Here is a 15,851-nt window from a genome sequence, read left to right on the forward strand (position 1 = left end):
CTCTTCTGTTACATAAACATATGCCTCCCACTACCTCCCCTCTGTTGCTCCACCCACCTCCAACTCGCTCCACTTCCCCACCACCTTCCCTCCCCGCATCTCCCGCATAGCAGCACCAACCCACCCACTTCACTTCTCACTGTCACACCACACTACACCCCTCACTTGCTCTTCAAAACACACCCACACACCGTCCACCCCTGCTTGCCAATTACCACCTGCAGGGCCGTGATTATTATTCTGTATTTTCGGGTGATTGTTGTTCTGTATTTTCGGATTTTCTTGCTGTGGCTTGTTTTTTGATGTTGATGGAGTAGTCTAGAGTTTGTATTGAAGTTTGGGTGGTGTTTGATTGTTTATTTGGAGTGTTCTTGTGTTTATTCTAGTCGGATTAACCCTATCAGTCACTGCCGTTCACTCCCCGACCCATCTAACTTTCCCCTGCTGATTTGGTCGGATGGTGAGAAAATTGAAGACTTTTTAGAAGGAAATTTTGATGAGAATTGTTTTTAGGGAGGCTTTCTTTGGTGAAAAAAAAAATGTTACTCGAAATGTTATTTTAGAGTAAGTACACTGAGAAGAAAATGAGAAGAACTGATATAAGAAAAAGAGAAGAAAATGTAAATGAAAGGGAGAAGAAAGAGAAGTGGAGAAGAGATGGAAAGAAAAAAAAACCTAATAAAAAAAAACAATTAGGTTTTTTTTTTTTTAATAAAAGAAGAGAAGAATAAATATTTATTCTTAATTTATATTATATGAGGGTATATTAGTAATTTAAATTTGAAGCGTAGGTATATTAGTAATTGAAAATGACATAAAAATAATTTAAGTCAAATGATAAAGGGTATTTTTGTCAACAATAATAAATATCACTATAGTTAACTTAAATTATTAATGTTAGGATAGTAAAATTATATTTTGAAACGTTTTGAGTGAGTAAGTGTCATTACACCTTATTTGGGTGGGAAAAAGTCATTTACTCTTAAAAAAAAGACTTAATTATTAAATCATGTGAATCATACCTAAATAAACAAATCTGAAATTCACAATTAAGAAAATTTATAATTAAGAAGTTGTACATGAACTATGCTAAAGCATGTCAAAAAGCTCAATTCAAAGATCATCCATATGAAATATGAGGTGGAGAAAACCTTGATATGATACCACAGCATATTATTTCAAGCATTTCATCCTTGGACCTTGACAAGATCATTCGACGTCTCGAACCTTAACAGGATCATAATCATTCAATTATTTGAGACATTTGATTATTTCCAACATTATATCCTCGGCCCTATTTAGTGGGGATATGATTCTTCTCTCTTACTCAACACTGTTCTTTTTAATAAATAGTTAAATACACGTACACTCAGATTTTAAGGGGTGCGTTTGGTTTATTGTTTTTATCCATATTCCCAATCTTATTCTTCAAATGTTGTTTGGCACGTTATTTCTAAAATATTAGTCTATTTTTTGATTTTTTTAGACCCCATAAGTTTATTAATTTCATTAAATACCCCACAGAAAAAAAGTTTAAAAACTAACAAAAAACCCCCACCCACCAATACTTGCCAGATTCCGGCAACCACCGCCGGTGGTAGCCAGAATCTGTTACAATAGTCACACGACCACCAGAAATGGCCGGTAATAGCCAAATCTGGTCGTTAATGACGGCCAAATCTTGGCCATCGTTGACAGACAACGACAACCGTATGATGGCCTTTTCCGGTCGTCGAAGGCGACATCCGGCCTTAGATCTGACCTTTTCCGGCTAGATCCGTGGCGGATATGGCCGGAAAAGGCCATATCGATTGAATACCCCCCCAAATCCTACAAGTATATGTGGTTATCCAATTTTCTGGCCAGATTCCGATGGTAGTGACCGAAATTTGGCACTGTAGGTGGTAGGGGTGTTTTTGTCATTTTATAATATTTTAATATATTCGGGTGTTTATTAAATTAGCAAACCTTGGGGGCTTTTTTATAAATTTTATCTCATAATACTCCACTATCCAACTATCCAATACTATTCTTAAAATTTTATCTAAAATAATAAATCAAACGTACCCAATAATATTTCTTTGTCCTTATTGCAAAGATTTTCAATATAACTTGGACGAACATGAAGAAAAATCCTTATCAGACCCCACTTAATGCTTTGCCACGTAGCTTGGCTTCCATTGCTTTGCCAAATTCCAAGAAAAAGCTAGCCATTAGATTATCAAACCAATCCTGACCGTCCAAACTCCTCCGTTTCACACGCAACCATCCATGCCCTCCAGCCTATTTAAAGGACTGCCTCGTTTCTAAGTATTCGTAAATCATAAGCACAGAGAAGAAATATGGGAAGATTGAGCTGGAGAAAGTTTTTGGAGATGGGAGAGATGGAAACAAAAAGTTTCTCAAAATAATAATAAAAAAATTGTTTCCGACTCCTCCCATTCCAATGATTTCCCTCGGTTCCTTCCTCTTATTTTTACTCTAAATATGCAATTACTTGAGAATTTTCCTATTTTTGTATTATGAGAGTTGATGAATATGTAAAAGTAAGAGGGAAAGGGAGAGATAGTTGCAGGGAATTTATAGTACGGAAGTCATTGGCAGGATCCGTTCTTTTCCTGCAAAAGAAAAATTTTCTTTCTCAAGATCCCCCGTGCCAATAATTTCCAGCTGTTCATCCCCTTCCCTGCCTTTTCCTCAGTGTGCCTCTTAAGGTTAAGTTATGGTAAGCACCTTGATCTTCTTTTAATCTTGATTATTAATGTGTTTAAAAGTATAAATTTATTTTTAAATTTTGAGTAGAAATTTTAACAGTCAAAATTTTACAGCCCCAGCTCAGTTCCTCAGGTTTTTGGACCAGAAGAATCCTTGGCCAGGGTGGTTTTACCAAGTCCTGTTTCGATACTCTATATTTTATGTAAAAACTGAAACCGAGTATCGGGAGGAGGATTAGGTAACTTTTCTTTAAATTTTGATAATTTGATTATCATATAAAAATTTGTGGATTTTCGTATTCTTAATATCTCACCTTTTTTCATGCTAAGAGAACTTTCTTTTAGTCAATTAATTGTTTTTTTTTTTTTTTAATTTTTGTTTTTTATAACAAGGAGTTTCTTTTTTCATACTTTACTGACGTGCAGGTTAAGAGAAAAGGGAGAAAAAAATGTAAAGAAGAGAAATATTCTAATTATTTTTCAAATTTTAATGGTGATAATTGTTTTTTTGAGGTGGGCAAAAAGCTTGGGACCGGCTCGAGTCTTGGGGATGGGTGACTGGGCTGAGGCCGGTCCCTGCTCCAAGGCTCGAGCCCGGTTAATTAGAAGACCCCTAACAAATAACCAAAACCCCCATGACAAATAATTAAAACTAGGGGTGAAAAAAACTGGTTAATTGAATCGGTTTATCTTATATTTGAATCGAACCGGACTCTGGTTCAGGTGAAAAATCGAACCGAAATTGGATCGGTTTTTCACTTAAATCGGTTTGTAATCGAACCGAAAATTTGGTTCGATTAACCAGTTTTAAAGCGGTTTTTTAAAATGGCTTGGACCAATTGACCCAATTCAATAAATCCTTCCCCTTTGGCCCAATTTACTATCTTAGAATGTCATTCACCCACTCAAGACGGTCTATTGATCGAACCAATAAAAGAGAGATCATAGTTTCTTGGATTTTTTGTATTGGAGGTTGAGTGGCAGGTTAAGATGATGAAATCGTGGTTGGTGGTGCTTGTACAGGTGGCTTATGGTTTTGATGATGATGTTTTATGTGGAGTATGGAACTGAGAGGAAAAAGATAAGGGAAGTGGATGCATTTGAATTGCAATCTGTATTTGCAAAGAGAGAAAGAGAGAGAGAGAGGAATTTAATAGAAGAGAAAGATGAAAAATTGAGAGAGAGAGAGAGAGAGAGAGGTATTTAATAAAAGAGAAGGATGAAGAAATCGAGAAAGAGAGAGAGAGGCATTTAATAAAAGAAAAAGGTGGAGAAATCGAAAAAGAGAAAGGTGTTTAATTAAAGAAAAAATATATTTTTTTAAAAAAAAACCTGTTTAGCAGTTTCGATTAACCGGTTTTTAGAAAAAAAAACCAAAACCGAACCAAATATTTGGTTTACCCATTATTTTGAAAGGAAACCGAATTGAATCCTCAAAAAAACCTAATTTTTTATTCGGTTTTTATCCGATTTTTTGGTTCGGTTCGATTCGGTTTTTGATTTTTTTTTCCACTCTTATTTAAAAACCCTTATAATATGCAAAATACATAATAAATTTAGGAGTTAAAATATACAGGATCCGTCCTCACATTGGTACTGTATAGGCCCATGCTTGGGATCGATCTACACTCTCACAAAAGTGATGGGTCCAGGACCGGTCTTAGCCAATTTGGCCCAATCCTTCAAGGATCAGTCCCAAATTGAGATCAGTCTTTAAGAGTCTGAGCTTGGGATTGCAATGAGCCCAACTTTGCCCACCTCTTTTGTCCAGGCCCAATTGTGGTCGAACACCTCCAGTTATATATATATATATATATATATTATTATATAATAAGAGTTTAAGAAGAGAAACCCTAGCCACTCTACCCATAGTTCACGCCACCTTCACCCTAAATGCTCTCAAATTTCTTCACTCAAATTTCAAGGAAATTCATAGGATTTTAGTTCAATTTTGATAGATTTTCAATTCTAAGCATCCAAAGGTAAGATTCTTGCACCAAGATGTGAGATTAAATTTTAAAGTTTTGAATTCTTATGGTTTTATATGCTTAGGGTTTAAGAGGAAAGGGAATTCTACCAAAGACAGATTATAGTGTTGGAGTTGCTCAAATTCAAGGTAAGTAAATCCAACTTTAGCTTTGATTGGATGAATACTTGTGTAGAGAAATTCTTATATGTTGTATATGTGTTTGGATGATGAGAATTATGGATTGAAAATTGAGGTTGTTTGATATGTGAATTTCATGGCCATGAGAAGTAATTTATTATATGTGATGAGAAGTAATTTATTAGTATGTGATGAGAAGTGACTTATTAGTATGTGATGAGAATTAATTTATTAGTATGTGATGAGAATTGATNATTCTTGATTATTTCTACCATCTTGGTGATGCAGTTGGCTGGAAAGAAGTCCCCTTCAGTCATCCTTCTCCTCCCAAAATGTCCCTTCCATCGCACCACAGTTTGTTGCGTTCCTCCCTCCCACATGTCGTGCTGCCTACCACCCCCTTCTCCCTTCATCCCTTAAGAGATGCTAGCTCCTTTTGCAATGCAAAAAAGTTTGAATCAACTCCCTTGCTACGTTCCTCCTTCCGACCAGTGGTGCTGCCTACCACCCCCTCCAACCTTCATCCCTTAAGAGATGCTCATTTTGCAATGCAAAAATCGTCGAATCAACTCCCGCTTGTGCAAAAGAATTAATATGCTAGAAGGAGGGCTTGAATCTCCGACCTTGTGGTTAACAGCCACACGCTCTAACCAACTGAGTTATTCCAGCTTTCGCTCTTTTTTTATAATTTTATAGATATTAATAACATATTAAATCATGAGTCACAGGCAGGGTTGGGATACCGTTCCCTGTCCTCAATCTCAACTCCCACTCTCATCCCTAGCCCATCCCCAAGCTTGGCCCATGGGGATGGAGCCACTCCAGTCCCCGTCCCACCCCGTCTGGGGTTTTTGCAGGGAAATTCCCCTGCGGGGATTTATCCTCGAACGAGGAATTATCTTAGCACGGATTTTTGCCCCATAGGGATCAATAATGATCCTAAAATTGCCAATATAATTGAATGGAATTTATTTTTTTTGTAATTTTGTTTCCTAATTAGTTTTTTTTTTTTTTTTTGCTATAATTAGCATTTTACCCACTATAAATAAAGCTTATTTTTATATGCAGATTTTTCTATGAATTGAATATTGTTAAGAAGTATGTGTTTGGAAAGTTTTAAGTTCATAGTCACTATTATGTCAAAGTATGCTGGGTTAATCTGCAAGTTTTAGAAGTTAGATAGCTTTAGTTACAAATAAGTAAAATGTAATACACTGTTGTTTTGTATAGTGTAACAAACTATAAATGCTTCGATTTTCTGTTAAAGATTCAGTTAAAAAAAATCAAAGTATTCGTCTTCTCCAGTTCTCTATTTTTTTTCTTGAATCTTCTCGACTCTTCCTCTAAACTCTGAAAATCTTCATTGTATCAGAGCCCTAGACAAGCTTCTATGGTTAATATCAGCTTTGAATCTTCCAATTTGGACTCACAAATCACAATCAACAGATATGGATACTGTTAACACTAATTTTACTACCTCAAACATTACACCCTCGTTACCAATGATTTTAGTGAAATTGTTGGAGAAAAATTACACGTTTTAGTGTTCGCAGATCCTACTAGCTCTGGTCTCCCATGGAATTGATGGTTTCGTTACCAGAGAAGGAACTTGTCCTCCTCCATTTGTGTTTGATAAAGCCGATGAGCCTGGACAAACTATCAAGAGGTCAAACCCTAACTACTTCTCTTGGAAAAAAATCAATCAATTTTTGGTGAGTTGGTTGTATTCTACTCTTTCGGAATCAATGTTCCATCATGTAGCAAAATGTAACACTGGTTATGAGATTTGGAACACCTTAGAGCTCCATTTTCAATCTGTTTCTAGAGCTAAGACTCTGCATCTTAGAAATTTGTTGCAAACCACTAAGAAAGAAGCTTGTAGTGTTAGTGAATATGTGTTGAAAATGAAGGAGTTGGGAGATGAACTAATAACTAGCGGAGTGAATATAACTGATGAGGAGTTGTTACTCTATATATTGGATGGCTTAGTGCCGGAATATGATGAAGTAGTGGCCAATTTAACCTCCAATAGTAGTCAAACGACACTTTAAGAGGCTTAGTTTTTATTACATAAACATGAAATTAGGCTTGAAAGGCAATGCAGTGTGTTTTCTAATTTCCATGAAGCTCTTATGGTGTCAAAACAACAAAGTCAAACTGATTCCTCTTTTGGTCCTCATCATGTCAATTCTACCTTTATTCCAAATTCTCAACCTCAACCATTTTCCTCGCAATTCAGCCCTAATACTTGTCAGTTTAATGGAAATAATATGCATCAAGGCTTTACTAAATCAGATTTTGGTCTTCCACATCAACAACTACTCCCTCAGTTTCCATCCATTGGTGAAGGTTTTAATCTCTTTAATCAGTACCAGGTTTACAACTCATAATTAGTTCACAGTAAGGGATGAGGAAGGGGTTATTTTAGACCCAAATTGATCTGTCAAGTCTGTGGTAAAGGTGGTCATTCTAACTTGCAATGTTACCACAAATTTGATCACACTTATCAAAGTTTTGGAGTTGTTGGAGTTGGTTCACCTGGCTATAATGTTGAATCTGGTCCTCAAGGATCTTCTCACTTTAATGACTCACAAGGTCCACTCAATTTACTCAATCTAATAATCTAGCACAAGCACTTATGGCAACAAAAACCATGGCATATCAGTTTTACAACAAGTCAGCCTCTACCTCTCACAATAATTCTAGACTTTTTGGAAATTATTAGCAGTATAATAGTTACCCTCAACAGAATATGACCTCTCAAATGTTTTCACACAAAGTTGGATACTCAAGTGTCATCGTTTTACCTGAAGGATATCACTCTTATCATTCCTTTGCACATACTTCTCACAATATACCAGTTGCCACCCCTCATACAGTTAGGGATTAGACTTGACATGTTGACTCTGGAGCAACTAACCACATGACAGTAGACATGAGTAACTTGGTTATCAAGGACAATTATCAAGGTGGTTCCACAGTCCAAGTGGGAAATGGACAAACAATTCTAGTCTCCCAAACAGGTGTGTCTTTTCTCAACTCACAAAATTCTCCTAGAATTTTGCATCTCAAGAATTGTTATGTGTACCACATATAGCTAAAAATTTATTAAGTATATCACAAATAACTAAAGACAATGGAGTTATTGTTGAGTTTCACTATGACCATTGTCTTGTAAAGGATAAGTGCACTCAACAGTCATTGCTGCAAGACTTATTGAAAGATGGTCTATATTAGTTGAAAGGTTCCTCCTCATCCGTGGCTTTTTCTCTTAGAGGTGCTTTTGGTTCTAAAGCTTTCTGTCATGTTGCTGTTGTCACCAATACAAGTACTAGTGCTAGTAGTAGTAATTAGAAGATATGTCATGTTCCTGATGTTTCTAGTATCACATCCACTACTAATAGTTCTAATAAAGAGAGTGTATCTTCTATAAACAAGTCTGATGTATTATTGACAAAACTGTGGCATGCTCAGTCTCATGGATGTTATGAATAAAATTCATGTACATGGCTACTTTGATAATAAAATGTACGTGAGGCATGTCAATTTGGCAAAATGTCACATGTTTCTTTTCCCATGTCTACATCCAAATCCACAAAACCTCTTGAGTTGATGTATTCAGACTTATGGGGACCTACTCAAATTTTGCTCTTTCGAAGGGTTTAAATACTATATATTGTTTGTGGATGACTATAGTAGATACATGTGGACATATCCATTAAAGCTTAAGTCTAAGGCATTCAAAGTTTTTACACATTTTTATAAGTTTGTTGAGAATCAGCTGGATGCTAAACTTAAGACTTTGCAGACTAACTTGGGAGGTGAATTTAGGTCATTTACTGAATATCTAAAAGTGCATGGTATTGGTTTTAGACAGCCATGTCCTTACCTACACCAATAGAATGGGAGAGTTGAAAGGCGGCATAGAACAATCACATAATTTGGCTTGACACTTCTTGCACATACTGGTATGCCCTTGTGCTTCTAGTGGTAGGCCTTCTATACAACCATGTATGTTGTTAACAAACTCCTTCATCTATTCTCTAAGATATTTCTCCCTATCAATGATTGTTTCAGCAAGAACCAATGTATGATGAGTTAAAGGCATTTGGCTACTCATGTTACCCTTACATCAGACCATACCAGAAGCAAAAATTCTCCTATCATACTGAAAAGTGTGTTTTTATAGGCTATAGCCTTGCACATAAAGGGTATAAGTGCCTTTCCTCCACAGGTAAGATTTACATAGTAAAACAAGAAAAGTTAATTAAGACTTCTTCTCCATTCAAGCTTGGTTTCAAATGTTTTCTCTTAAAGGATGAAAGCATAGAAGGTCTCAACTCTCAAACTAGTACATATAGTTTTTTGTCCTCATGGAATCTTGGTCATTACTTGAACAAAAGCAATGTTTCCTCTGCTACTATGACAGACTCGTATGAAGCTACTGATGCAATTCAAACATATCATTTTTTAGTTCTACAGCAGATGTTCATGGCAATTCTTCACCGCCTCTAAGCTCACTAGATACACTACTTCTTGGTTAGTATCCCTGACCATTTTCTTCATGTTTGAAAGAGAAGACTAAGTCGGAGGGGAAAGATAAATGGTTGCTAAAAGTGGTTATGATAAAGAGGAATCCACCTTTTTTAAAGTAGGTGCTCTAGAGCCAATCAATTAATGTAGAATTGATTCTTTGTAATAATGTTCATTGATCAGTAAAAGACATCTTATTCTATATCACATAAATCATTAATGTATGTATTGATATATGTCCTTAGAATGGTAGAACGGTGACAAGGGTATCAAGTGTTTCAAATTTTGATAGTGAGAACCCTATGAGCACATATGGTGGCCATTCTAGAAACGTTCGTAACCCCAGTATTATTCTAAAGTAAGGGCACAGATAATACGGTAAGGCTATCATAGTGGTTAACGGCCCTGTCGAAAGTCAGTAACTAATCTCACTTGTCAAGATTGTTTGGTGGCAACCTGGTGCAACACATGGGTGCTTACTGTGGGCAAGTTCACTGGACTGACCCACTAGAGGATTCCATATGAATGGTAAGCCTAGTGTCTATGGAACAAATCCTCTAACGAATGGTGGTGCATGTGATCCTTAGACTTGAGATCACTGGAGCGCCTTGTGTACCGATTGGTGCAATTTGACACTAGCCTAACCCAGTTCTCTTCAGAGCTATCAATACGATAGTGATTGGCTACATCAAGGAGTGTATCAAGACTATGGTGGATCGATAGAGGATTCATCACTCCCGGGTACGGGGGAAGTTATTTCACAGCGCAATTCAGTAAATGGCAATGATTCTAAAATTGTGGCTACAGTGGGTTGAGTTGTTGTTCTATCCAGTTTATAATTCCAGTCATTGGATTAGTAACTGAATACATACATATCGACAGTAACTGAGGTTGACACTATTTCTATGCCTCGGTCTCGTTGAGATAACGGATGATGAAATGATTGAATTGTACGGTAACCATATCGTTGACAGGTAGCTGCTTCGCTGAATCTGAATCTATTGGGTGGCCATGATGCCTTGCTAGGGGCCAATCTTGGTCTGTGTGTAGTGAGACGATTAATTGGTGTTAATCGCGATACTACACACTATCGGTATGATAAGGAGCCTACCGGTCACACACATAGAAGATAATTTAATAGCCAGTTTATAAGAAGGGCGTTTTCGTCTTTTTAGGCGAAAGGGTATTTTGATAATTTCACAATGTAATTAAATTTGCTTAGGTCGTAGCCTTTATTTAATTTGTTGATAAAATTAAATAAGTGAAATTATATTTAAATATGTGTTAGCATATATTTAAATGAATTATTGTTATTGTCAAATGTTAATATATATATTAATTTAATTTAATTGATATAATAATAATAATAATTAAAATATCTAAATGGGGCTGTTTGGACATAGGGGTTGTTTCGGATGGTACCCAAGCCCATTCTATGATGGAATAAGGCATAGTGTGCACTATATAAGTGCAATACTTTGTGAAATTATTTAATTAATTTTATTTCATTCAAAAGAAAAACCTCCAGCCACCTTTTCTCTCCCACGCCAGGTTTCCTTTTTGCTTGAAACAAAATTTACTTGATTTGTTCTCGATTCTTAAGGCTAAAGAAGATCTAGCAAATCTCTCTTTAGTTCCTTGGGGTTATCTTCGTGTGGACTACATTGGTTCGATCCTACTCTTGGGTCGGTAGCGAAATTTGTTTAGAGACAAGTTGTAGGAGCCTCCAAACATGCGTATGATTCTTTAACTCTAGACTGAATTTTCTACAGATTCTAATTTATTATATAAACTGTAAATTTGTGCCTTGATCTTGGTTCTAAGGAACGATCCATGTTGTAAATAATTTTTGTTTTTCGCTGCCATGACTTGATCGTTTCCTAACAACCTCTTCGTCAGGAGGGCCACCAGTGAACATTTCCAGAAATAATCCATTGGAACCTTCTTCCACTCAGCCTTCTTCTTTAGGCATTCATCTTGAAGTTGTTCTGTAATATCTCAGTAGGCAAGTATTCACTAAGTATCTTATAGAGAGAATCTAGAGAATTGCTAGCTTAAAAAAGGGTGTTCATCTAAAATTTTTATCCTTAATCCAGTTATAACATACTATTACACAATGACTATTTCTCACATATATAAATCCACATTAATTCCTTCACTGAGACAGTGTGTGCAATCCTCTTGCTGGCTTGACGTCTCCCCGACCACTACAATCTAATACCTACAAAATAAAGAAAGCAACGGGGTGAGTTATAAATACTCAATAAGTAAACCAAATCTAACTATGCTCTTACTCTGCTATCCCTGTTGTCGTTGTACTGCTTCTAAATTTATGCTTGCTTTCTCTCTTTATTCTTAGGCGTACTACTTAGTAGTCTTCTATTTTTCTCAAATCTTTCTAAATCCTTCTAGTGCTGTGCTATTCTTTATCATTTTATTTCTCTTCTCTACTAGTTTATAACTTTTTGTTTCTTTCTCTACTCAACAAATCGCTAAGTTTCCTTGCAATTTGTTATGTTTCTAATTTCTGTTCTTTTCTTATATATCTCTAATTTCTTTTCTATTCTCGTAGGCTTCTATTTTCTTTTTCTCTCTATTCCCATAGGTTTCTATTTTCTTTTCTTCTCTATTCTCATGGGCTTCTATTTTCTTTTCTTCTCTATTCTTATGGGTTTCTATTTTCTTTTCTTCTCTATTCTCATGGGTTTCTATTTTATTTTCTTCTTTATTCTCACAGGTTTCTATTTTTTTCATGGCTATTCTCATGGGCTTCTATTTTCTTTTCTTCTCTATTCTCATGGGCTTCTATTTTCTTTTTTTGGCTAGTCAGACATACAATAATAAAATAAACTCTTTAATCTATTTATAAGATGCATAAGATGCAATGCGCATAAAATGTCTAATGCATATGCAAATGATCATGTTTGTATTCTTTTTGAAAATTCTTTTCTAATTCTTAATGAAATTCTTCTCCTTTCTTTTTGAAATTCTTTTTGTTTTCTACTTCTTATTCTATTTTTCTTTCTTTTTGAAACTCCTTCTGTGTTTTGTTCTGGTTTGCCGATCGGACTAGGCTGATGCATGGATTTGGAACCCTGGCTGTGTAAGCATATTCTAAAATTCTTTATGGGTACAATCTTCATCCACATGCACTTCTAGCAGACTGTACAATTTTGTTTTCTATTCTGAGGCCGCTTACTGATAGTGGCATGCATGTGGGAAACTTTTGCATCTCTGTTGCCACTAGCTAATGTAGCGAATGCTCACAGGTTCCCTATCACAATAGTCCTTTGAAAACATGCTTTGTAAATCTGCAAAATAACTAGTTAGACATTTTCCAATAATTTTAAAATTTCTGAAATATATGCTATGCTATGCAATGCATTTATATGCATGATCCCAAAATACGTGTTTGACTCTGGCATGTATTCTATTAATTCTAAGGCTTTTATTTCTATACTTTTCTGGAAAGCCCAAAGTTCTATTCTAATAACACACTTAACTTAAACATTTTCTATTTTATTCTTCATTTCTGAATTCTATGCATCGTGTGTACGTACGCGATTCTATAATTTCTACATAATTATGTAATTTTTCAATTCTATCATGCTATGTAAAATGTACACGTACACAATTATATTATCTCTCACAAATTCTACTCTCTAATATTTTCTAATGTAACAAAAATGCCTTGTACAACTTTCTAAATACAAATCTTAATGGCATAAATTTTTATTCTCTTAACGTGACCATCAACATTGTTATACATGCCCTTCTTTCTTCTTTTCTTTTGGCTACATTTTATACATTAATCTATATTGCCATATTAATCATTGTAAATTCAATATAACATATGGCACAACATATATACTTTGGCTAAATTCTAGTTTCTTTCTAACATTCTTAACTAAACTTTTAGCCAATATAACATATTCTCAAGATCTTCTAGCACAATTCTATAGCTTGTAATATATAATAAGGCATGAAAACTATACTCATACCAATCCAATCGATTTCTAAAATGGTCATGTATCTAATACATAAACTAAACTTCTATTTCTTTGATATTTATACTTGGGAAAGCTTTTCTATTTTTTATACAATAAAATCACTTATTAAATATTGTTTATAACTAATCTCAAAACAAGAAACAACAATATACTCATTTGGCCAAGCCATTCTTTGAATGATCTTTCTAATTTCAAGCATACAAGCTTGACAATTTATTGTGGCATATTGTAATATTATAATATAATCACCCATGTTTTACTATCATCAATACTACACTATTGCAACAATTTAATATGCAACTCTTGCCATCACTTTTGTAAAATCATAAGTTTCAAAACTCACAATTCAATGACTAAATACAATATGTCATTCAAACTAATTATAAAAGTTCAAGCAACTTGAACCATGCACTAAAGGCCATTCATTTCATTAAACTAACATGACCAAGTGATATTCTAAATTTTGGCATAACAAAATGGACTCTTGAATACTAAAACTTACACTTGGTTAAGCCTAACATAATCTTTCAACTCCAATTCTTTCCTTTCTCAAACAATTTCTTCAATAAGATTTAACAAACTCATGCATGCATTTCTCTTTGAATTTTCATCAAACAATTCACATGCACATGCAAATACTTGGTTGGCCACACTTCCACATCTCTCCAAATCCACCAAAATTGGAGCAAAAACTCCCCCAACTTAACTTCAAATCTGGCCGGATTCAACACTTCCAAATTCCAATATCAACTCATCAAAATTTCATCCAAAGTTCAACCAAAACATCACATCTACATAACTACTCATCTTGGCTGAACTTCTGCACATTATTCTCCATCAAACAAGCATCTAAACAGCCAATACTTCTTATCATACATCATACACAAACACAAACACTCAAGAATCAACTTATTACACATATACTACTCAAATTAAAGCTTAGATTGGGTGACTTACCTTTTTCTTGCAAGAATCTTTCTCTTTGCTTCCTTTGCTCACTTTCTCCATTGATTCATGCTAAAACACATAAATTCATGAGAACTCATACTTATAAAACACAAATCACAAACTTTTGCTAAAATTCTTACCTTAATTAGAAAGCCACAAAATGAACATATATTCACTTAGGCATGAATTCTCATGTAATTCTCTTGGAAGACTTTGAAGAAATGAAGGATAAATGGGGGAAGAAGGTGGCATGTTGAAGGGATGAGAATGGCTAGGGTTTTGTCAGTTGAAGCCTTATAACTAATAATATATAAATTCATGAGAACTCATAAAACACAAATCACAAACTTTTGCTAAAATTCTTACCTTAATTAGAAAGCCACAAAATGAACATCTATTCACTTAGGCATGAATTCTCATGTAATGCTCTTGGAAGACTTTGAAGAAATAGAGGATAAATGGGGGAAGAAGGTGGCATGCTGAAGGGATGAGAATGGCTAGGGTTTTGTCAGTTGAATATATATATTCCCATTTTACCCTTGTACTTTTATAATAATTCCAATTATGTCATACGTGCATTTACTGATATACCCTCACTTTCAATGGATTTAAAACATGTTCTTAGTCATTTTCACTCCTCACTTTTTCATCTAGTTGTGAGTGAAAAGACCATTTTACCCCTATTCTTTAATTTCTTTCTATTACTTTACAAACACGTATTTATATCGGCATCACACCACGTGTATTTTCTATAATCTTTCTACCACTCTATTATTATTGCTAGCACACTTAATACATTATATTTATCATACTCGCTTTTCACTTGAACATGTGATTCTGTGTGAAATGACCATTTTGCCCTTATTGAAACTTTTATGGAATTCCTCTATAAAACTAGTTAAATATATTCACTCTGACTATAACATAATCCCTACCATATTTCTGAATTTGGGTATTACATGTTCTGCCCATTTTAAAGGAATCATAGTGCACAAATACGCAACCAATGCTTACTAGATCAAAAAACTCAGGCCTTTTAAGCTTGCTAACTCACAACCTCAGGACTCTTCTAGATGCGCATATCTTTCTACCCTTTCCATTATAGTTGAACCAAAGATTGTCTCAGAAGCTCTTCTGATTCAAGAAGGGAAGGCAATAATGAATGATGAATTCTCAACACTTATGAGAAACAAAACTTGGGAATTAATTTCTTTCTCTTCTGATATGCATGTTGTAGGATGCAAGTGGGTCTTTAAAACCAAGCTAAAGTCTGATGGCACCCTTCAAAAATACAAGGCAAGACTAGTGGCTAAGGGCTTCTAACAAACTCCGGGACTGGATTATTTTGAACATTTTCTCTGGTAATTAAACCTGCCACTATAAGGATCATATTCTCACTTGTTGTTTATAAAAGTTGGGATATACAACAAATCGACATTAATAATGCATTTTTGAATAGAGATCTCACAAAGGCTACGTTCATGTTTCAACCTGAAGGTTTTACTGATCATCAACAACCTAAACATGTTTGTAAACTCA

At 34.9% G+C, this 15,851-nt stretch overlaps 1 non-coding gene across 1 annotated transcript; it reads right to left on the reverse strand.

Moving 5' to 3' along the window:
• Positions 1-5,416: 5,416 nt before the first annotated feature.
• TRNAN-GUU lies at positions 5,417-5,490 on the reverse strand. The gene has a single exon. It is a non-coding gene; the product is annotated as a tRNA-Asn (tRNA).
• Between the last annotated feature and the right edge of the window lie 10,361 nt (positions 5,491-15,851).

The sequence above is a fragment of the Pistacia vera genome, unplaced genomic scaffold, assembly GCF_008641045.1.
Source record: "Pistacia vera cultivar Batoury unplaced genomic scaffold, PisVer_v2 Contig107, whole genome shotgun sequence".
NCBI lineage: Eukaryota > Viridiplantae > Streptophyta > Magnoliopsida > Sapindales > Anacardiaceae > Pistacia > Pistacia vera.